Raw genomic sequence first — 25,847 nt, forward strand, 5'->3', positions numbered from 1 at the left:
TATTTTTTTTTATATACAGTACTTCAAAAGAGATATGTGCACATTAGGTTGACACATTGGTGACTTTAAACCAGCCCAGTATTGATGATAGTGAAGGTGTGCATATATAAGCACCAAATTGTCATTAACACTGGGAGGGCAAAAATGTAATTGGCTGCATTTTAATAATGCAGTGTGACAACATTCAACCTCACTTATTGCTTGAGCTCAGAGAATGACTGCAGCAAAGGTCCATACTAATGCAGTTATTTAAACAAACCATGTTTCAGGAGCATGGTCTTCAGTATGTGACAGAGTGGAAGTTTTCATTACTTGTCAAAAGGCATTGTACGCTACTTTGAAAAAAAGAAAAAAAAACTCATATTCAAAGTATAGGAATTGTTTTTGCTATTTGAATAACAACAAAATATATGTAGATTCTTTGTTTGAAACTTTAACCTTATTCTTCCAGTGGTCAAATGTTAACCAGGCTTATTTTTCTATCTGCTTATTCCCAAAGCTTTTAAATGAACCAGAGAGGCTTAGGGTTCTTGTGTAACCATGAACAAAAGTATCCTTCTGATTTGTGTTACATATGTAGGCACTGTTATCAAAGAAAAGATTACTGTAAATGTCAGAATTCAATGCAGAACTCAATATATTGTGGCAAATCCTCACAGGTGGCGCACTGATAGTGCTGCTGCTTTGCAGTAAGGAGACTGTGGAAGATTGTGGGTTCGCTTCCCGGTTCCTCCCTGTGTGGATAGCGCTTTGAGTACTGAGAAAAGCGCTATATAAATGTAATGAATTATTATTAAATTACGCATAGAAAGAGCTTAGGTTTAGGTATATGCTGTCCAGATTTGAAACTGCACTGTCATTTGAAGGCTGGGGATGAGGCTCAAGCAGCTACCTTCGTTCGCTTGTAGCTCTACTAAAATGAAAAACCCATAATGTTGTTCTCCTTTGCTTTTTTCTTTGAAATCTAATAAACAGTTGTTCCACCAAAAATGACCCTACTTAACCTTAGTCCATTTTTAACCTAGACATCTAAACAGTAAAGTAAAAAATAAGGAAGTGCAAGACACAAATGAGAGGAAAGACTAAGCATATATATATCTTCAAAAAACAGAAAGAGACTGCTGAAAAAATGAATCTATAAGAGGCAGCAAAGTATTAGAACATTACCAATTTATTTTTACATCCTCAAAGCAAGGGTCTGCAGTGGTGAAGTGCAGAACTTTTCAGTTCAGCAGCCTGTTTAGTCTGACTCCGTATGATGCTGTGCAAGCTAATATCGATTGTGAGAGCACTCATATTAAATAAAATTTGAAATGATTTATTAAGTAGTGAGTACAGTGGTGGTAGATAAGTTTAAAGGTTAAGAAATTGGTGAAAACACCAGGGCCTCATGTATAACGCCGTGCGTAGAATTCACACTTTAACATGGCATACGGACAAAAGCGGAAATGTGCGTACGCACAAAATAATCCAGATGCATAAATCTGTGCAAACGCCAACTTCAACTTCCACGTTCATCTGCTACATAAATCCCAGTCAGCGTGAAAAGTAACGCACGTGCATGCGCCTGCTGTCCCGCCCCAGCTCCTCCCAGAATTACGCCCTCTTTGAATATGCAAATCAATATAAATAGCCCTTAAGCTCAGCCTTCTGTGAAAAGACAATGGCAAAAGCACAGGGGAAAATAGAAGAATTTCAGCGAATACCAAGTGGAGGCAAGGAAAAACTTACTATTTGTTGGTTTAAACAGTGATATAATCAACAAAAGGAAGTTGATCGAGTGACATAGAGTGTCGGAGAAACTCGAAAGCTCAAGTTCACAAAGTCGCACAGTGCCCAAAATAAAAAAGAAGTTGTCAGATATCAAAGTCGCTGTGAAATGGAAAGTCCTAGCCCACTGTCTGAGTGTCACATGAAAGCTTATTAGGGTACAGAGAAAAAAATATAGGCACACAGTGGGAAAAAAGCATGAAATGTCAACTTTAATCTCCAAATTTCCACTTTAATCACATAGTTTATTTTGTCATTAAAGCAGAATATCATAAACTTCATCTTAAAATCGTTTAATTTACTAGTTTCTCAAATCCCATCGTAACTAAAGTAGCACGTTAAATGATTTGTTTTGTATTTGATCTTCTATGTGCTCTATGTGCACTACCTGCTTCTTAAACGGGCTTTCTCTTTTTCCGACAGGACACAGAATCCATTACATTCATAATATGACAGCTCTCTGAATAATTAAAATACTGAGATGTATACATGATATGATTTTCATGATGATAGGAGTTGAAGCATGTTATTAAACATGGGAACATGGTGGCACAGTGATAGTGACGAGCAGGCGCCTCGTCCACAGATTGTTACTGCCTCCAGCAAGATGCTTGCTGCGCCGTGTGCGACCTTCGATGAAATAATTTATTGCAGCAGTACTGTCTCTTTCAAACATACTAACTCCCAATTCCTGTCCTTCCTTTTCTTTCTCCAAGTAGCCAATCGCCACACAATCAGCTCTGTAATAGATGTTAAGCCATCTGTAAGCTTAGAACGCAGATTCTTCAAAACTTTTAAGGAACATTGAAATATCTTCATAGTACATGTTTAATTATTTTATCCATCTGTCTTTCCACAGTGTTGCGCCACCCCCAGCAAGAATACAGCACGAGGTAGGAATAATTGGGACGCCAGCTCGTCGCTAGTGCTGCGACCCTGTGTCCTCACCTGTTTAATTATTAACAATATAGGTTACTTAAATGATGTTAACATTTTATGCTATATTATAACTGTATCACAAGTTTACAGTGAGGTAATTGTACTTCTGATCAGCTGCTCCAAGTGGTGCAGTGAGAGTAACAACGCTAAAGCAGCTATGGTATTTGGAATAGTTTGGCCATTCCATGGATCATTATATTGTTACAGGTTAATTACAATCAGATGCCTTAAACTAATAAACAATATGCAGTTAATTTCAGTGTATTTATAAAGCTGTGTCAGGGATGTGGACCTGAAAAAGAAAGGGAAACCACACTGGAACAGTCGCACTGCTTTGACGCTGGGTGCCACCAGTTTGCGTACGCCAGGGTTTGAGCTATCGTGAAAATGTGTGTAGCTTTACACCAAGTTTAGGTTTTATACATCGCGATTTGAGCATGGAAACGGGCTTACACAACATGAGGCCCCTGGTGTTAAACTAGACAGCATCATAGTTAACAAACTTCACTTCAGTTGATTTTCTCTAATTTAACCTACCTATTAATCTAAACTGTTTCATGCTTTATTAAACAAGGATACAAACTTTCAAATACATATGGAGCGGAGTTAACATTAGCTAGGAAGAACAGAACAGGAAAGTAGTTAAGATCAAAGTCTAACTTTGTCCATGAAGACCAGCACACATTATTAATTTTCTGTAAATTTTCAGCCTAATGCAGCATATGCACATGCAGAGATACCAGCACTCAGAGTCAGAGAATCAGCATTACGAGTCAGGGACAGATAATTAGGGAGACAGCCAATGTTATAATGTCTGTCAGTGCATAATGTACCAGAGGTTTTCAAATTCAGTTCTTGTGCACCTTCAGCTGCAATTTTTTTATTTGAACCAGTTTCACAATCTGAAAGTCATTGTTACCTTTAATTGATTTCATACTTTAACTAGTTGATATTTTTCACTTACTTTGAATTCAGAAAAGTGTGGTAGTATGAATTTTACATTTATAGGAAACTTAGTAGTATTTATGTTTTGCCATAATTTTAAATGCTTAAATGCAGTATCCAAATACTGATAATTATTGGCAAGCAGAGAACGCAGCCGGGTAAACAACAGCACCCATTTCAGTGTAATACCCCACTTTTGTGCATATTTGTAAATGATTGCTTAAATAACCAGAATATTAGAAAAATCCATCCATCCATCCTTGTTCCAACCCGCTGAATCCGAACACAAGGTCACAGGGGTCTGCTGGAGCCAATCCCAGCCAACACAGGGCACAAGGCAGGGAACCAATCCCGGGCAGGGCGCCAACCCACCGCAGTATTAGAAAAACAAGATATAAAAAAGAAAGAATTCTTACCCATCTAAAACATGTGTTAGCATTACCAGTTTGTGGTTTTTGGACTGATACAAAATTGAGTTTAATTGACATAGGCATTCAATTGAAAGAGGAAATTGGTGGGGCAAAAAATCAAACTGACACAGGCAACCACTGTACCATACAGATTAGTATGAAATGGTAAGAGGAGACGGAAGGATGATTGGTCTTCGGCTGATCGTAACAAACCTGTCTGGATAAAAGCCCAATGTCAATTGTTGGTCCCAGTTCATCCCTGGCTACATGTGTGAGCTAAATTCTGAGTTTATACATCTATGTTCATTTCTTATGTATTAAGCATTTTATTTACCCTCCGTTGTATTTAATGGTATATTCAGTGTGGTATCATGTTTTTTTGCAGGTTTGATTGACACAGTATCTGCATGGCATTGGGCCTTTGTTGAGCAACACTACGAAAATGTGGATCTGCGATGAACAAGATGCCGTAATGATTGTAGTAGTTTGCTGTATGTACTCTCAGGCAGGGCTGTCTTACCAGCATCATTGGCTCCCTGGCAAAGTAGCGCACATGGGCCCCTGTTTTGATAGCAAAACAGAAACATACATAAGCATCAGAAACACCATGGGGCCCTAAGCTCCTGGGGCCTCTGGCGTGTGCCCATTGTGCCCAAGTATATCTGATGTAAGTAAAAAATCATGGGATTTATTTGGATTGACTGGTAAGGGGAGACAGTTAGCAGATATGATGGAGAGAAGGAAGGTTGATATATTTTGCGTGCAAGAGACTAAATGGAAGGGGAGTAAGGCCAGGTGGATTGGAGGTGAATTCAAATTGTTCTATCATGGTGTGGATGGGAGGAGAAATGGGGTAGGAGTTATTCTGAAGGAACAGTATGTCAAAAGTGTTTCGGAGGTGAAAAGAGTGTCAGGCAGAGTAATGATTATGAAGCTGGAAATTGGAGGTGTGATGATGAATGTTGTTAGTGCATATGCACTGCAAGTTGGGTGTGCAATGGGTGAGAAAGAAGATTTTTGTAGTGAGTTGGATGAAGTGATGAACAGTGTACCCAAGGGACAGAAAGTGGTGATTGGAGCGGATTTCAATGGGCATGCTGGTGAAGGGAACAGTGGAAACGAGGAGGTGATGGGTAGGTATGGTTTCAAGGAGAGAAATGAAGAAGGTCGGAGGATAGTGGATTTTGCCAAAAGGATGGACATGGCTATGGTGAATACATATTTTAAGAAGAGGGAGGAACATAGGGTTACGTACAAGAGTGGAGGAAGATGCACACAGGTAGATTACATCCTATGCAGAAGAGTTGATCTGAAGGAGATTGAAGACTGCAACGTGGAGGCAGGGGAAAGTGTAGTTAAGCAGCATAGGATAGTGGTCTGTAGGATGACGTTGGAGATCAAGAAGAGGAAGAGAGTGAGGGCAGAGCCAAGGATCAAATGGTGGAAGTTGAAAAAGGAAGACTGCAAGGTTGAGTTTAGGGAGGAGGTGAGACAGGCACTGGGTGGCAGTGAAGAGTTACCAGACAGCTGGGAAACTACAGCAGATGTAGTAAGGGTGACAGCAAGAAGGGTGCTTGGTGTGACATCTGGAAAGAGGAAGGAGGAAAAGGAAACCTGGTGGTGGAATGAGGAAATACAAGATAGTATACAAAGGAAGATGATGGCAAAGTAGAAGTGGGAGTGTCAGAGAGATGCAGAAAGTAGATAAGAGTACAAGGAGATAAGGTGCAAGGTGAACAGAGAGGTGGTGAAGGCTAAGGAAAAGGTGTATGATGAGTTGTATGAGAGGTTGGACACTAAGGAGGGAGAAAAGGACCTGTACCGATTGGCTAGACAGAGGGACCGAGCTGGGAAAGATGTGCAGCAGGTTAGGGTGATAAAGGACAAGGATGGAAACGTACACACAAGCGAGGAGAGTGTGTTGAGCAGATGGAAAGAGTATTTTGAGAGGCTGATGAATGAAGAGAATGAGGGAGAGAAGAGGTTAGATGATGTGGACATAGTGAAACAGGAAGTGCAACGGATTAACAAGGAGGAAGTAAGGACAGCTATGAAGAGGATGAAAAATGGAAAGGCCATTGGTCCAGATGAAATACCTATGGAAGCATGGAGGTGTTTAGGAGAGATGGCAGTGGAGTTTTTAACCAGATTGTTTAATGGAATCTTGGAATGTGAGAGGATGCCTGAGGAGTGGAGAAGAAGTGTACTGGTGCCGATATTTAAGAATAAGGGGGATGTGCAGGACTGCAGCAACTACAGGGGAATAAAATTGATGAGCCACAGCATGAAGTTATGGGAAAGAGTAGTGGAAGCTAGGTTAAGAAGTGAGGTGATGATTAGTGAGCAGCAGTATGGTTTCATGCCAAGAAAGAGCACCACAGATGCAATGTTTGCTCTGAGGATGTTGATGGAGAAGTTTAGAGAAGGACAGAAGGAGTTGCATTGTGTCTTTGTGAACCTGGAAAAAGCATATGACAGGGTGCCTCGAGAGGAGCTGTGGTATTGTATGAGGAAGTCAGGAGTGGCAGAGAAGTACGTAAGAGTTGTACAGGATATGTATGAGGGAAGTGTGACAGTGGTGAAGTCTGCGGTAGGAGTGACGGATGCATTCAAGTTGGAGGTGGGATTACATCAGGGATCGTCTCTGAGCCCTTTCTTATTTGCAATGATGATGGACAGGTTGACAGACGAGATTAGACAGGAGTCTCCGTGGACTATGATGTTTGCTGATGGCATTGTGATCTGTAGCGATAGTAGGGAGCAGGTTGAGGAGACCCTGGAGAGGTGGAGATATGCTCTGGAGAGGAGAGGAATGAAGGTCAGTAGGAACAAGACAGAATACATGTTTGTAAATGAGAGGGAGGTTAGTGGAATGGTGAGGATGCAGGGAGTAGAGTTGGCGAAGGTGGATGAGTTTAAATACTTAGGATCAACAGTACAGAGTAATGGGGATTGTGGAAGAGAGGTGAAAAAGAGAGTGCAGGCAGGGTGGAATGGGTGGAGTAAAGAGTGTCAGGAGTAATTTGTGACAGACGGGTATCAGCAAGAGTGAAAGGGAAGGTCTACAGGTAGGTAATGAGACTATGTTATATGGGTTGGAGACGGTGGCATTGACCAGAAAGCAGGAGACAGAGCTGGAGGTAGCAGAGTTAAAGATGCTAAGATTTGCACTGGGTGTGACGAGGATGGATAGGATTAGAAATGAGTACATTAGAGGGTCAGCTCAAGTTGGACGGTTGGGAGACAAAGTCAGAGAGGCAAGATTGCGTTGGTTTGGACATGTGCAAAGGAGAGATGCTGGGTATATTGGGAGAAGGATGCTAAGGATAGTGCTGCCAGGGAAGAGGAAAAGAGAGGTCATGCAGGTGATGGGTGTAACAGAGCAAGATGCAGAGGACAGAAAGATATGGAAGGAGATGATCAGCTGTTGCATCCCCTAACTGGAGCAGCTGTAAGAAGAAGAAGTTTTCACATACCCCACACGAACACCCAATACCCCCTGCTACATTTGTCCGACCAGAGATACTACTTCCTCTGCAACCTCTGGATTACATTAGTTTGAAGATGAATGGACTCATTTTACAGCAACAGTGAATATAATCCTAATAACTGTCTCAGACTTTGCAGGCATACTCAGCTGACGTTAAACAATGGCGACATCTGCCCTCAGTAAATAAGACGTGTAATTCAAATACTGTACTGATTATGGTTATGTACAATGTTTTATTACATGTTGCCTTGAACACCCTTCTTACGATTCTTTTTATTTCCCTTACTGTATATACATGCATGTCTATTTTGACGAGTACGTGCTTAAGTTTCTCGGGTACTCGCATGGCAAACTCAGTCAGTACGCAATGTGGGGGCCGAACGGTGGGTCAAGCTCACCCTACGGGGGCGCTTGTCCCGTGGGATGGCGCCACACAACGGTCTTGTGTGTGTACTGCCTGTCACTAAGCCACCCCAGAACGCGCGTGTTTCCACATGAAAAGTCAGCTGATACACATGGTTTGTTTGAGGTGGGTTTCATATCCCCATGGAAAAGTTGAACTGGGGACGCGCATCCATTCGGACTATAATTTTCAAGTAGTGGGATGCGCTGCCGGCTACCGCTTCTCTGTACAGTAGTGCCTTACCTGTTGTAACTACAGTTCAGCATCGCCTGTGTCATTTCAGACGGACGCTCGCTCACTCTCTCGCTTTTTTTTTTTCTACAGTAGCTCGTTTCACAACTTCCTTGTTCAAAAAGAAGTCGAGCGCAGCGATAATGTTGGAGGTTTCCTCATTCTTGACTGTACCGTCACAGGCTGCAAAGGGGAAAAACAGTCGGCTGCCCTTGTGAAGCGCACTCCAGGCACTGTTCCTTTCTTACATGTTAATGTTTAACCGGCGTTTGGAGAGGACACCGAGTCGGCGGCGGCTGCGTACTCTAGCACAGAGGAAAGGCAGTGGCAGGTGCTCGCACTTTGCAGTCCTCCCATGACTGCTGCACATGTACTGGAGTAAACGTGAGTGTATCTTTATGCATGCGGTTTACACAAAGAACAAGCTAAATCTTATTTTCTTGTAGGAATCAGACTTGTTCATTTAGTAGATTTCGTGTTTTATCACTACGCCACTTTTTGGGAGACGCAGTTTGGTAGACGCCGCGGAGACTATGGTTTTGTAGGATTGAACTTTGGTTTCACGCGATCGCGTTGCCATGCCCTTGCACTCACTAAACCGTTTTCAAAGGCGCTTTGAAATTTCTTTTTTCAAATGTGTTCTTTAGGGATCTGTAATGTAGAGAAACTAACTGGAAATTAAATTGACTTGGCTTGTCTGTGTGCAGCGATCGCTATTTTAGTTTACGCCAGAAGCTTTGTGGAGGGTAAATGCTTCTCCCGGTGTTACAGACTTTAACAGGGAAAGAGAGAGAGAGAGAGAGATCGGTCTAAATGTTGTAACAGTGGATCTGTGCGTGATTCTGCCCAGAAGTGAATTGTCTTTCAGTCCAGGCAACGTTTCAGGCCAATAATTGCTTGTAATTCTAATGAAATTTGTATTTTAATCAAGTGCGCACTGGTAAAAAGTGGCAGTTCATCTATTTTCACGACGTGCTTGCTCATTGACCGGATCTGACAGTGTAATAGATTATGATACCCAAAATATTTAATGATATTGAAAACCTTTTAAATTGTATTTAGGTGTACCTAATCCACTGAATGTCGGTACACCCCACGGTGAAGTAGACAAGCAAATAAAATACCTTGAATATGTGGTCGGGGGCACACAAATAGGAGCTCGAATTCACACTGTGTCCAGCTTTTCATGACACTGAATTAACTTTCTTCTAAGAAAACAAAGAAGCAGTGTCATACTTTTTATTGAAATGCTGCCCAAAATAGAAAACTATTAGTTTTTCTATTTAAGCAAAACTATATGCAGTGTACTGTGGTGTGTTGGTGAGAACATTGGTATAGTGGTTAGTGTTGCTGCCTGGCATCGTTATGCACCGATGTTCATTTATTGGCCCAATGTTGGATTTTCTCCTTGCGTTTGTGTAGGTTTTGTGGGTGCATTATGAATTGTGAGACTTAATTGTTGAGTATAAATTGGCAGGTATGACTATGTGTCTATGTGCATGTGCCTTGTCTTAGACTAACATGTCCTTGCCTTGTTCTTTAAGCTGCTGAGAAAGGTTTAATCTTTCAGCAAACCTGTACTTAGTTTGAAAAAAATAGATGACCATAAATACTTGGAAAACCACTGACCCTCAATTTCAAATAACAAAATGTTAAATAAATTTAGTGAACATAATATGACTCAATACTTTTAAATATATAACAAATGACCTTCAAATACTGGAGAATTTCAGTGGTTCACAGTTATTGTGTAAGTTTGTTAGTAAATTGTCTTCTATCTCCTCCTAAATGGGTTTAACATTTCATTAGAGACTCTAAATACCTTATATCATGATATATAACTTATTAATTTTCAAAACCAATCTCATAGTACATGTTTAGAAAAGAAAAATACCAGTGAAATTCATTTACCCTAAATGTTAAAATTTACTTGTGACTTTGAAATATTTTATGTATGGCGTAATTGAAGTTCAGTAAGATTTTCATTACCTCTAAGGATATATTTAAGAAAAAATTAGGGATTCTACAGGAATTTTAAATTTCAAAATTTTGAATGTGCTTAATGATTAGCCAGGTGATGGACATACATGTGTCTCAATGCCAGAAAGAAACAAATATTTGAAAACTGATTTACATAGAAGTTACATCATACTTGAATGACTCTACTGTAGCAGTTGAAAAAAAGCAAAACAAACCTCCATGAATATGTGGTAAAATCTGAACATTATTTACTTATTTAGAAAACTTATACAATGAATAAAGAAGTAGGTCATGTCAATTACTACTATTTGTGCACAGGAGTTTTATATTCATGCAGACCTCCCCATTTGTATAAATGTCTTTCTGAGTGTAAGGCTCTCATATAACAAACTTTAAAAGTTTATCCAAATGTAATGTGTTATGTTTATTAGGATTTTTTTATAACATGTTAATAATTGGTAATTTATATTATGCTTTTCTAAAAGTGCAGAAATCTCAAGAAGACTTGCAAACCTATACTATACCATACACAAGTGCAACACGCATACACAAGCAGTCTTTGAAAAAACATTTATGGAATTATTTATGTAACAAGTGAAGGTCTGTCATGTCAAGCATTAGTTTTCATGTGTGTGTGTACATATTTCTGCCTATGCAGCCACATAATCACTATCCTGGGTTAGACTCTCATGCCTGTTTATTTTCCGTGTAAAGTGTGCACATTCTCTTTGAGTCTGTGTGAGGTTTTTTTTGGGTGCCCATATTACGAAGGTATGTGTTTGTTAGGTTATTTGGTGATATTAAATTGGTCTTATTTGTGTATGGGTTTATGAATGAGTGGTCATGCCATGGACTTGGACACCATCCAGTCTTTCTTTTAAAGTGCAGGCGTGTGCTAGTGCAAACAACTTTATATTCAGCACACATTTTCCAGTAGCCCACAAAGAAGCAAGTGAAGATATCCCCAAAACCATGCCATTTGCTGAAAGTTTGTAAAAGATGGATAATACAATTGCTGTGATCTGAAATGTTTTAACTGTACAAACTGTGCACGATCAGAAAGATATGATTTAAACCAGGCATTTGGAGTGCCAATAATACCAATCGATTTTAATCTCTCAAGAAAAATATCATGAGAGATTGTATCGAAGGCAAAGCTCAGATCAAGGAGCACAAGTATGGTTAACAGCCCAGAGTCAGCTGCCATCAGCAGGTCATTGGTGAGCAGAGTGACAACGAGTATATACACACTGTCACAAACTCGACAGAGAGCTATAGTAAGGTTTGGGGCAGACACCCGTATATTATTTCCTGGCAGCAAAATTGAATAAATTGATGCACTTAAGTGTACAGATCAGAGTCTTGAATAGAAGTGAGGGGATAGAGGAAAGGTGGCAGCTTTTAAAGGCCAGTATAGGAAGTGACCTCAAAGGGGCCAGAACTGGAAGGGCCTTCATCCATAGGCTTGGACCGGGAAGTGACATCAGAGGGGCCGGAACCAGAAGGGTCTTCATCCATAGGCTCGGACCCGGAAGTTACGTCAATGGGGTTGGAACCAGAATTGATGTCATTAGGGCCAGGCGGAATTTCCCATGAACGGTCTGCAGAAAAGCGAGAAAAAGAGTCCATGCACTCTGCCACATCCCGGTCTGGCTTGGAATTACTCTCATTTAAGCCCTTTAGCTGCCTCCCATGTGCAAGTGTGTGACAACACACACGCACAAACACATGCAATTGTGCTAGTGTTCCATTGGTTTACTTTTTAACTGAGTGTCAATACACAGCTAACTGATTGACAGTGTGTAGCTGTTGGTGGTGACATTGGTCACAATATATATGTTATATATTGCAATGGAAACTGGGGTATCAGCGAGCCCCAAAACCCCTGAACACAAACACACAGTGAGTCCTGGGTTCATAATAACGGAAGGTTTATTAAATTCACCTCCACAAAGTGTCACAAGCACAAAGACACAAAGTCTCTCTCCACAAAACACAATACCTCTTCCCAATTCCTCTCACCACCGCACTGCCATCCTCCAGTCAAGTGTTGCTTACATCCTCTCAGGTCCAACTCACCTGGACTTTTATTAAGGACCCGGGAGTACTTCTGGTGCCAGGATCACTGCCTGATGGAAGTACTTTTAGGTCATACGGAAGTCCCATTTTAGGGAGCACATCTCCCGACAGTGCCCCATTGTGGCATCCATTGTTCCCAGCAGGACTGTATTGGTGGACTACCTCTCCCAGCATTCCCTACTGGTTCCCAAATGGGTGCTGCCATCTCCAGTTCTGGGGGAATAAAAAGTCCCATGCAATTTCTTCCACTTCCGGTGGGCTGTTCATCTGTCTACTCCGGTCGTTTCTTCCAGGTCTGGCTCCTTCCTTTCTCTTGGTCGGGATGCCCATCTGCCTGTTCGGAGCCTCCAGACCAAGTAAAGAACCATCCCCTTCTCTGGTCAGGATGCCCGTTCAACCCATGTGGCATTCTCACAATATGTATACACTCATACTTATATAAATTGTGAGATTTTTGTGCTTTTCTGAGACCCTTCCCAATGGTTCTGCATGCCGAAATGTGATTGATGCATCTGTCAAGGGTTGCTTGTCCATTGCCAAGGTAACTGCAGGTTCTCAGCACTACAGAGGAAATTACAAGTTCACAGCCTCCCTGCATAATATATCTGTTGCTCAATGGGTGACTTAGGGAACATAATAACCTGGCCACTGACGTGGCCCCGTCCATGCTTGTTTGCTGTCCGTGTGTATTGAAGTGGTGGCTCCCATTTGAATAAACACCTTAACTGTTCCAGTTTTGATTGAAATAAAGTTCGTTTTCTTGAAGCCTTTTGACTCACCATTTTCTTTTGGGTGTTGGACAGTGACTCCCTGATCACAAAATAAAACAGTTTTTCTTATACATATACAAATATAAATAAAAACAATAGTTTTTAAACACAAACACATGAAAGTAAAAACAGTATTGCTCAGATACACACACGTGTACATATGAACACAAAACAGTTTTATGTAAAAAATAAAAATGCCTTTCTGTAGACAATTTCATGCAACACTAATAAATAGAGATAAAGAGATATATATAATGTGTATGTATATTACAATGCATATGTACATATTATTCTTTATAAAATATACATTATTTATGCTTGATAGTGCCATCGTCTGTATAACATTATATGTAATACTTTCCAGTAACAACAATCTACACCTATCAAAATGAATCTAAATACGAATTACACAGAGTGATTGTTTAACAAGTTTACACAGGAAACATTTCTTCTGAATTGCTGTCTTTGAAGATAGCCTCCAAAACCTCATTTAAAGTGCATTTTGCCCATTTTCTTCAGAAAATAAGTGAAAATGATGTTTTCTGTTTATACGCCATGCGTCTTTTAGAGACTATATACTTGATTATGCATGACTCAGCTCTGTCCTGTTATGTTCACATATGGGCATCTGTGTATTTTTGGTGATATCACAGTTACTGCCATCCAGTGGTATAAGGTTTTCAAGTGTGTGAACTTATTGAGTCCGAGCTAATGACCCAGAAATGTATGGTGGTATCTGTCAGAGGTGGCTCGTGCCTTCTCTTATTTGGAGGTTATGTCATAATTGATGCATCGTACAATAGTGTTCTTGGATTTCTTTTGATCAGAAGAATCTACTGTAAGTACTGATGTGTCACTTGTAGATATTTGTTGTTGTTTTGTGAAGTAGTGTGCAAGAGCATACGAAAAATCCAAAGGACTGCTGTTTCTAGTTTTCAGCCTGTAGCTCACATTTGCTCGGTTGGTGGGAGGGTCCATTGCATTGGTTGAAATCTATGGGTCGGGACATTTTGATTGATACCTAACACTTGGAAATTTTTTTGGCACAATTTATAAAATGCCACACTTATGATTTCATACCAGATTAAAAGTCAACCAAAAATATTGTAACAATTTGATGCTCGGAGTGTGAAGTTGACACCTACTTTGCAAACAAGGTATTGTTTGTGTAGGCATGGCAAAGTTCACCTCTATGATGTAGCGAAAGATTTCAAAACAATTGCTCGACCTGGTCCTTGGCCGCTCTGTGTGTACTACACATGCCACTTAATAAATCAATTTTGAAATATATTCTGTAAGAGAGAAAATATTTAATTTTCTCATTTCAAGGTTGTATCACTTTTTCTCTGTGTGTTCTAGGTTAGTAAATGCTGTTAATCTTCGCAGTCTCAATCGAGCTCGCCCCACAGTGAGCTTTTCTAAATCTATCAACGTTGCTCTCCTTAACACAAGAATCCCAGAAGCTTACGAAAAAACTCATAATCTCGGGCCACCTTCAATTCCTTCTCGCCTCTCCATTAGCGTCTTTTGTTTTGTAAATGTATTTATGAGCACAAGCAGCAAGCAGCCTGCTATCCCATCCCCCCACCGCCGCAGCTCAACTCAGGCAAAAAGTTCTTCCAGCTCAAGTCTTGTTTATCTGGGAGTGAGGTGTCTGGAGTTGTATAGTGTAAATAATATATTATTATTTGGAACACAAGCATTTCATGTGTGTTCCGTGTCTACAATGATCTTCGTAAGTGTAGGATGACAGAAAATACGAGAATTGCAAGAAATGTTGAACACATACCTAAAACAGAAATATTTTTTCACGTTACAGTACTAACAACAAAATTTTGACGTGAAGTGTATAATGTGTGAAGACTGAAGTCCAAATATCAAATAAACACTTTCACAAAAGGTACACATATAACAAAACAATTGCACTTTTTTTTCAAGAATATATGTGCAATGCTACTTCAGTACGCGAATGTCAGCATGGCTGTGTTGATAAAACACAGGAAGCTCTGCAGTCTACTTGTGACTTTACGCTGTAGGAAGATAAGTAAATAAATATAAGTAAATAACATACAAATACATTAAGGAGTCACCCTCAATTGAATTGTTTAAAACTAGATTGAAGATGCATTTCTGTGTTCTAGCTTTCCTTGACCTCCTGTGATACTAATGGTTCCTTCCCCATAGTCTTTTGTTTTCAATTTACTGTTGGTTGGTATTTTGTTTCATTGTATTTTATTTTATTTTTATTATTTGTGTTTATTGTATATTTTATTGTAAAGCACTTTGGCTATAGCATTACTGATGTTGTTTTAAATGTGCTCTTTAAATAAATTGATATGATTAGGTTTTTATATTGCATAATATAGTGCTGATAGGGTAATGTAACTGAAAATTTCTGGTTCAGAGAAAAAGTATTCTCGCAAAGACAAATGTTTGCTCTCACCAACCATATCCATAGAGGGCTGAGTCCTAACTTGTGCCAAATACTGCTGGTATAGGCTTCAGCCCTCCATAACTGAATTGAATTAACACTAGAATTACGGTTCTGCCTTTGTCCAGAAATGGTTTCATAAGCTTTATGACCTCAGTCTTGGAAAGTCTTTCTCCTGTGGGGCGACTGGGATCTTTTCCTGAATAAGATCAAACACAGTTGTTTAGAGTATGACAGGAGCTTCCACCTACAGGAAAAGTCACTTCAGTACATATGTACTTTGTGAGTATGTCTGTGTCGATCAAACAGAGGAAGCTCTCCAGTTTACTTGTGACTTTACGCTGTAGCAAGATACATAAATAAATCAAGGTAAATAACATTCAATCTGGCTTTTATATAAGTAACATATACATGCTATAATATAAAGGCCATCACAAAACATAATCACAAACTGGAGTTTGCACAATACCTTGGCAAGCTCCGTAAGCTGTGCTGTTTTGTTGAAGGACAGGTGTGGGGCAGACTGACTGGCATGATGACACCTGACCTATTGCTATATCCAAACGGTGCCAACTTTCTCCTTTACACCGGGTGCAGCTGCATTGTTCTTATATGTGAGTGGACATTTCTTGCAGGGAGGGCTCCTATTCTCTTTCTCCGATGTAGAACCCTCATCCTCATCTGAGTTCACCTCTGTTATAACACGTCTTTATTTGAAAACAGCAGTGCCAGGTCAGGGGGAATGTGAATGCAACTGAGAGAATAAAACTGAATTAAAAAAAAATGCTAACCTTTACAAGTACCACACATTTACATCGGCTGTTACAGACTCAAATTAAATATATGTTTTTATTGTGTAATCTATACTAATAAAAGACAAAGCCCTCACTGACTCACTGACTGACTGACTCATCACTAATTCTCCAACTTCCCGTGTAGGTGGAAGGCTGAAATTTGGCAGGCTCATTCCTTACAGCTTACTTACAAAAGTTAGGCAGGTTTCATTTCGAAATTCAAAGCGTAACGGTCATAACTGGAACCTATTTTTTGTCCATATACTGTAATGGACGGGGGCGGAGTCGCGTATCGCGTCATCACGCCTCCTATGTAATCACGTGAAACGCCTTGGGGCCGATCTGGAAGAAGGTAGCACAGCGCCTTGATTTAAACAATTCCATGTCTTGGTGGGTTTAATACTGTGTAAGCATACATATTAACACATGTGCAATTAAACGTGTGCATTTACGGGGTGATTTCTCAGGCTTAAAAGCTCGTCTTTTATTAAAAAAGTAAATGCAAACTGTTTTTCATTCTGAAGGGCACAAACCACGTTGGATTTTGTAATGATAATTGATTAGTAAGGTCTATTAAGGGATACTTACAGAATGATTAGTAATGCCTGTGAATGCCAATGCAAGTAGGAGAATGGGCGTGAACTAAAGAACGAATAGTAACATGTACAGTAAATGTCTCTAAAGTCTGTCTGTTAAAAAGTTATTATATCTTTCAATCCTGTGTATTGATTAAACTACGAACCTAACCAGATCACTACATGGTGTGAGAAGTGGCGGATTGGAAGAGGAATGTGAAGAAGAGGTTCAGCTTTTGAACGAGACTCTTGTCTGTGAGTAATCCGAAAACGTGGTCAGAAAGAGCTAAGACGTTCTAGCAAAAGAGAAAAAAAAATATGGAAGGATTACAGCCCCCACCAAATCTCCAGTTAAAGGGAAATGTAGCTGAAAATTGGAAAAGATTTAAACAGAGATTCGAGTTGTATCTTGCTGCGATTGAAGCAGATAGGAAAAGTGAAAAAATGAAAGCGTCTATGCTTCTACATGTAATTGGCGAAGAGGCGCTAGAGTTGTATAACAATTTTCAGTTTGAAGAAGATGGAGACAATATGAAATTGAACAAAATAGTTGAAAAATTCGAAGCGTATTGCAACCCAAAGTGCAATGTGACGTTTGAGCGGCACAAGTTTTTTACATGTTTCCAGAAAAGCGGCGAAACAATAGACCAGTATGTGACGGAATTGCGTAATAGGAGCTGTTCTAAGAAGAAACCGTCGAGACATCAAAGGACCAATAACCTCTAATCAGAGCAGTAACACCAGCGAAACAAATATTAACGAGAAAACAAGTATAAATCAGGAAAGAACATCTCAACTGCAAACACAACCAGAAGATCAAAACGTCAAGTAAAACCACCACAACGACTCATTGAGACATGTTGAGGATTAAAGGAACATTTTCAATTAAGAAATGCTGAATTCCTTTAACACTAGAATTACCAGAGCCTACGAAAAAACTCGTATATCCGGTCCACCTTAAATCGCTTCTTAAATCCGTTCACACCTCTCCGCCAGCATCCTTTGTCCTCTAAATGTGCTGATAAAAGACAAGCTGCCAGCAGCCGGCTATTCCATCCCCCCACCGACTTAGAACGTGAGCGAACTTTTCCCAGCTCATGCCTTGATTGTTTACCTGGGAGTGAAGTGGAGTTTTACAGTGGAAATGATAGATCGTTATTTGGAAGACACGCATGAAATGCGTGTTCCGTTTCTAAAGTAATCTGTGTAAACACATTGTTAAAACAGAAACTTTTTCATATTTTAGTAATAAATGTTACAAAATGTAGTAGGCATAAACTATAGAATATGTAAAGCCCGAGTTCCAAAGACAAATAAACACTTTCACAAAAGCTTCAGGAATGATTCAACAGCTTCTGTGGCGTAGTGCGCTAAGCTTTGCCTCTTAGTGCAGAGCAGCTTTTCCTTGCCTCACAGACCTGAGTTCGATTCCCCGCTGGGGATGAAGTGTTGCTTTTTTTTCTTTTCTTTTAAACCTCAAACGGACATAAAATTTATACATTGGTATGCACTGTCAGTTACTGAGATCGTTATATTTTCATGTGGGATGCTCCTTTTAAAATATTTTTTTAACAATTGAGACTGCAATTAACAGGAACAAATGTCCTTATAACTTATTTTTAAGATCCATAACACACAGACAGACAGAGCACTGGGTAATAGAGAGACAGACAGGCAGAGAAGTCACTAGATATATAAATAAACAGGGAAGCCACGTGTACTGAAAGAAAAAAAGATCAACATGTGCGTTGTCCCTGCTGCACTGAATAAGCGCAGGCGCTCTAACATCACCCCTCCCCCAATCTTACACTACGCCACAGAAGCTGTTGAATCATTCCTGAAGCTTTTGTGAAAGTGTTTATTTGATCTTTGGAACTCGGGCTTTACAAATTCTATAGTTTATGCCTACTACATTTTGTAACATTTATTACTAAAATATGAAAAAGTTTCTGTTTTAACAATGTGTTTACACAGATTACTTTAGAAACGGAACACGCATTTCATGCGTGTCTTCCAAATAACGATCTATCATTTCCACTGTAAAACTCCACTTCACTCCCAGGTAAACAATCAAGGCATGAGCTGGGAAAAGTTCGCTCACGTTCTAAGTCGGTGGGGGGATGGAATAGCCGGCTGCTGGCAGCTTGTCTTTTATCAGCACATTTAGAGGACAAAGGATGCTGGCGGAGAGGTGTGAACGGATTTAAGAAGCGATTTAAGGTGGGCCGGATATACAAGTTTTTTCGTAAGCTCTGGTAATTCTAGTGTTAACAGTTGTGCTTTTTATACATAGTTTGAATGCTGGATGTATGCCTGAAATGTTCTGGATAGTTCAGTTGTTTGAAGTGATAAAGTTTATCGAAGTAGCATTTGAAATGTATAACATTACTAAGCTTATAAGTACTGCCTTACTTCTCTTTAACCTTTTAACCGCCAACTCCCTAAATATTCCCCATGCCAGGAGAAATCTGAACAATTTTCGTTTTTTTACTTTACATTTATTCAAGCAGTATTTACCTGCTGAAATACCTGCTGAAATGTTTCAAATAAATGGTCAATCAAAGGACGTAGCTTGAACAAGCGATCACGGTTTGGATCTTTCATATCTGGCTCAGATAACGGGCAGCAGTCCAGTTGAGATACTGGGGATACACCCACTCATCGCCATCATCCGATGCGTCGTCATTCACAGTATCATGCAGCGCATGTTGCTGATCATCATTGTCGCTAAAATCTTCTTCAGAACTGCTACAATCATGATCAGAATTATTGTCCAAAATCGCCTGCAAAACCTCACTTGAAGTCAGTTTACGTTTCGCCATATTCACAGCTTTCACTTTCGAATCACATCATGTGATCGGCCAATATAAGCGCAGAGTTGTCGAAATACAATGTAGTAATAATACCCACGCCAAACTGTCAGTTATACTACGCGCCAGGCATTCACATAACCACAGGCAAATGTGCCGGATAATTCCGGCAGTAAGGCGTCAGCAATAAAGCTACGATGCCGGATATATCCGGCAGAGGGCGGTTAAGGGGTTAAGAAAGGAAGGTGTAATGATACTTGATTTAAACGATTCCATGTCTTGGTGGGTTTACGTAGCTTATTGTCAATATCTTAAAACAGGTGTTTTTAAGACTTATTGACTGAAACGGGCTTTCACTGTATCGCAAGTTTTTTAAATACAAGTGATTGCCCGCCTATCGCGGAATTTAGTTCTAGACCCATCAGTGATAGGTGAAAATCTGCGATATAGAAAGACCATATAAATAAACATTTTTATAGTTTAAGCCTTAAAATACCCATCCCACACGCTTTAAACACATGTAAACTTATAAAATACACTTTGTTAACACATATGATATGTGGATGTCGGACTAAGGATATGAGTAACATCTCTCTATTATAAAACATTTTAAGTTCATGCAAGACAAGGCAGTGAGACAGGAAAACAGCTGCTGTACAGGCTTATTGACACGCAGAGCGACAAGCAGCACAAAGTCCACTTCTCCTTAGCATGCATTCAGCAAGCCCTCTTCCCACCCCCCAGCCCCCCCCAACGCGAAGTGGCAGGAGCGTACCAATGCTCGGAGAGGGGGGTTTGAGCGAACGTGCGTTCAGCACTCACACACACACTCCTCCTCCTCCTCCTCCTTCAGAACGCGCAAATCGACAAGCAGGCATTTTGGCAGAAGCAGCACAAAGTCCACCTCTGCTTAATGTGCGTTCACCTGCCCCCCTCTTCACAAAGCGAGTGGCAGACACATCAACGTCTGATCGCTGCGTATAGTGTTGCTCTGTGGTGTTAAGAGTGTAGAAAGTGTTTAAGAGCATAGTAAGTGTTTATAAGAGTGTGGGAAAGGTTAAAAAGACAGACAGAAAGGTTTATAAGAGTGTGGGAAGGGTTTATAAAGCCTTAAAATATATATAAATAATAAAATTAATATAGGTCGGTACTTCGTGGATTTTCACTTATCGCGGGGGGCTCTGGAACGTAACCCCCACGATAGGTGAGGGATGACTGTATTTCTGTTTTATTTAAACCTTTTAAGTTTGTATGCATAGCCCCATTTGGCTGTTTTAGTTTTTTTTTTCTTTCTTCAGTAATATTTAATCTCCTTAAAGAAAAACAACATATGCATTTTACTTTTTTTGTATCTCTTTAGTAATATTTTAGTGTAAAAGGATAACCAGTATTTAAACCTTTTATGTTACTTTATAAAGTTATTTTACGCAATGTTGAAAAATTAATAAGAAAGATACATATTTTGGCAGCTGCTGCTTTAATTTTCAATGAAATGAAAAAAGCTCTCCAAGAGAAAACCTCAATGAAGAAGAAACAGTTTGCACTATCTAAAAAGGAGAAACCCTCATTTATAAAGGTTTGCTGCAGATGACTTAACTGAAAATAAATGAATAGTTCCTATGTGTATAATACATATTTATCTATTTTACTTATGCCTTTATTCCAGCAACTTCCAACATCTGAGGTACAATTTGTTACATTACTTTTGTTTCTTGCAGAACAAGCAGGTGAAGTGACTTCCTCAGGGTCACACAGTGGTGTCAGTACCAGGATTTGAACTGACAAGCTCCGGGTTTGCTGAAATATTACTGAAGAAAGAAAAAAGACGAAAACGGGCAAATGGGGCTATGCATACAAATGTCCATCCATCCATTATCCAACCCGCTGTATCCTAAATACAGGAGCCAATCCCTGCCAACACAGGGCACAAGGCAGGAAACAAACCCCGGGCAAGGTGCCAGCCCACCTCAGGGCGCACACACGCACACACCAGGGACAATTTACAATCGCCAATGCACCTAACCTGCATGTCTTTGGACTGTGGGAGGAAACCGGAGTACCCGGAGGAAACCCAGACAGACACGGGGAGAACATTCAAACTCCACACAGGGAAGCGAACCCGGGTCTCCTAACTGGCACCTTTCACTGCGCCACTATGCCACCCGCATACAAACTTAAAAGGTTTAAATAAAACAGAAATATATACCTTTATTTTTACTTCCTTAACTTGTGGAGGGTGTATCCTGTAGCAAAGCCCTACGTTTTTTCATGAAAGCCCCTTTCAGTCAATAAGCCTTAAAAACAGGTGTAAAGCTAAACTTGCAGCACCGCTATTCAATTACACTTGCCTAACGCCTCTCCTAAGGGGAGATACTGTGGGATTTGGGCATCAGTCAAAGCACCAATCACAGGCCCGATTAGAAAGCGGGAAGCTGTGATTTGTCGTCTCCCTCCCATGTAACAATCACAGCCCGTGTTACAACGCACTATGTATGTATGCATGTATATATGTATATGTGTGTGTTTATGTATGTGTGTATATGTATGTGTATATATATATGTTCATATGTGTATATATATATATATATATATATATATATATGTATATATATGTGGATGTGTATATGTATATATATATGTATATGTAGATATGTGTATATGTAGATATGTATATATATGTATATATGTATATGTATATATATGTTTACATAACCTCTTTAACACACTACTTCTCCGCTGCGAAGTGCGGGTATTTTGCTAGTATATAGATAAGAGCAACTCACTACTCAAAATGGTAAATATACGAGGCAGTCAGGATCGAACTGGGGGATTCTTGATTATAAGTCAGCAATTCCTACCGCTGTGCCACGGAAGCTATTGTATCATCTTTGAACCTTTTGTGAAAGTGTTTATTTGATCTTTGCACTTCAGGCTTTACACATTATATAGTTTATGTCTACATTTTGTCATTTATTACTAAAATATGAAAAACGTTTCTGTTTTAACGATGTATTTTTTGGTTAAGTTAAATGCACTTTTTTGTTTAAAGACTACGTGCACTTTAGTTTGTATTGTTTAATGTATTTCTTTTTTATTGTGATGGTCACACTAATACAAAAGCATCTGTATTATTTTCACTGGTTGTTATTTTAATTTGATTATTATTAATTTTAATCCTGTTAATGCAGAGACATCAGGGTGACATTCACAGGTGGACAGACGTGAGCAAATGAGGTAAGACATGCACTGGAGCCCAGAACAGGATGTGCAACCACAGGTTGCAGGCTTCAAAATAGTCAGTCATGAAATAATCGTGACTAATCAAAAAAAAAAAAGGCACTTCCCCCATCCCTGTTGTAAAATTACAAAGAGACTCATTCCTAAAAGGGGGGAAGGGGTTCTTAAACCATTGCTGTTATTATCAATAATGTAACACTAATATTACATTGCTTTGTCTAAGTTACAAATAAAGATATACAAAATATTTATCAACTTGTATGCAAGATTTCACATCACAACAACTGTTTAATTGGTATTCTCAATTAATTGACATTCTTGATGTAAAAAGGTTAATTCTTGATGTAAAAATTCATATGTTGAAGTGATGAGTGGCAAGCATATCTATAACTACTTAATAATAGATCTATATTTGGTAAACAAAAAAGATTGTAGGAGAATTTACAGTGCAGTCCTGGCAATGGCTTTAAACCCCAGTTTTCAGGAGGTGTACATGGGTACAATACAGCATAATCACACCTCACTAGTTGGTTGTACATTATAGGAGTTTGAACTTTGTGAACTTTTTTCACATTGGAAGGTATAAATAAAAAGCTGGCCTGAGCATTTTTTAGACTGATACAGATTTGCACTTCCTTTATTAAGCCTCATCATGTTATCTGTTCTCTACTACCCTGTTTTGAAGTAAGTGTAAAAATAATGAAATAATTATTCCTTTGATTAATATGGATTAATAATTAATATTACAACCCAGATGACACAGTGATGTTTTTATCTAAAGCATTACATGTATGCCCATTTTTTAAGGCCCCATTGCTATGATCTTCATGTTGCTTTCACTGTCCTCTCATTTTCTTCAAGCAACAATGTTGTTTAGAGACCCTGATCAATAGATTTAAATAGTTTAGGTATGCTACCACGTGTTTTTTTTTTCTTGAAGCCATTCTTTTCGACTGTGCATATTGAACCAATTCATTAATAAATAACTGAACCCATTGTAATTTTTTTCACACATGTAGGAATTGCTGCTTAAAAATGACACAGATGTTGTAACACTTTTGCTTCTGGTTGTATTCTTTTTTGATTCCATGTAGTATTCTTATTTATTTGCATTGTAGTACATGCTTTTATCAAATATATTTAAATATATTTGTGGTGCTGACACTTTTCATTGCACAACCAAGATTTACAAAAATGATACTTAGCTTAACATCAGAATTCCCATATTGAAAATATTGAAATAATAATGTGACATTGGTACTTTTTTTGTAAAAATTGTATTTTTAGTCGAGTCTGAGCCCTTAGTACTGAACAGTTTGCATATTGTTAGACAAAGAAAGTTAGTCTTTGAGGGTAGCATGCTCTTCTTGCTGTCATGCATGAGGTATAATATGTATTTGGGGGAAAAATACAGAAGTGGATAAGGACCCCTCAGCATTTTAGGACAAAAAGGAGTTTGACAGGTAGTGAGTAAAAATGCTTTTCAAAATGCACAGAAGCCCTAACAGCATGTGGAAAGTCAACTCATTTCAAACGATACTATGTAGAAATGATTTTGCATGTTTGTATGAAGAATTCATAACATATGCCAATGACCGATTAATTTAAATTTGTCCAAAATCTTGGCTACATTACAGCCAGATTGCTTATATCTGCTAAATTTTAAATTTACCTTTCTCCATTTATTCATGTGCTTATGCAGTAACTACAATTTTTTTCCTTTCCTTTTTAAATGATTTTTTTTAACTTGACTCCTCTGTTTGTTTGTCTGGGTCAAATCTTGCAATTGATTTTAAACCCATGTTTGGCAAAGCAAATTTCTTCAAATTTTGCATATGTGTTCAGTATCGAAGACAATACAATAATCCGTCAAAATCAATGGAACAATGTAACAAATTTTGCCATAATTTATAGATATGCAATTCCAATTAACGCACACACAACAATAACGGAGAGAGAATATAGTGAGATATAGGAGCATACAAGTGAGAGACGCATCAGATTGCCCCCACTTGCCTCTTCCATTGAGTGGAGTGGGTAAATATGCGTGCCGACTTTACTTGTTTACTCTTGCAAAGTAGCCTTGATGATCATGGTGAGGAAGTATTGCCGTAAGCTTGCCATTTTGTCGTTCATTTTTTTCACAGCGACTGAGTGCTAATCCCATAAGTGCCTGCACAGAAAAATAAAGATCAAAATATAATTCTTTTTAGTATTCAAATAATTCTGCAGATATATTATGTAATACTTTTAAAGAAGCTTCCCATTCATGAAAAATGATTAATGAAAAATAATTTGCAAAATAATCAAAACTAAAAAATAAAAAATGAAATATATAAAAAAAACATTTAAGTAAAATAACTTACAGTGCATCCGGAAAGTATTCACAGTGCATCAGTTTTTCCACATTTTGTTATGTTACAGCCTTATTCCAAAATGGATTAAATTCATTTTTTTCCTCAGAATTCTACACACAACACCCCATAATGACAATGTGAAAAAAGTTTACTTGAGATTTTCGCAAATTTATTAAAAATAAAAAAATGGAGAAAGCACATGTACATAAGTATTCACAGCCTTTGCCATGAAGCTCAAAATTGAGCTCAGGTGCATCCTGTTTCCCCTGATCATCCTTGAGATGTTTCTGCAGCTTCATTGGAGGCCACCTGTGGTAAATTCAGTTGATTGGACATGATTTGGAAAGGCACACACCTGTCTATATACGGTCCCACAGTTGACAGTTCATGTCAGAGCACAAACCAAGCATGAAGTCAAAGGAATTGTCTGTAGACCTCCGAGACAGGATTGTCTCGAGGCACAAATCTGGGGAAGGTTACAGAAAAATTTCTGCTACTTTGAAGGTCCCAATGAGCACAGTGGCCTCCATCATCCATAAGTGGAAGAAGTTCGAAACCACCAGGACTCTTCCTAGAGCTGCCCAGCCATCTAAACTGAGCGATTGGGGGGAAAAGGGCCTTAGTCA

General features: G+C 39.1%; 1 protein-coding gene across 1 annotated transcript in view; it reads left to right on the forward strand.

Annotated features, from left to right (window-relative positions):
* Nucleotides 1-8,277: 8,277 nt before the first annotated feature.
* The window catches only part of tec (tec protein tyrosine kinase), a 187,365-nt gene continuing 169,795 nt past the window's right edge, over nt 8,278-25,847 (forward strand). The window contains exon 1 of the mRNA XM_028801906.2: nt 8,278-8,572. The gene's annotated coding sequence lies outside the window, so the exon portion shown is untranslated. The remainder of the gene's footprint in view (nt 8,573-25,847) is intronic.

The sequence above is a fragment of the Erpetoichthys calabaricus genome, chromosome 5, assembly GCF_900747795.2.
Source record: "Erpetoichthys calabaricus chromosome 5, fErpCal1.3, whole genome shotgun sequence".
Taxonomy (NCBI): Eukaryota; Metazoa; Chordata; class Cladistia; order Polypteriformes; family Polypteridae; genus Erpetoichthys; species Erpetoichthys calabaricus.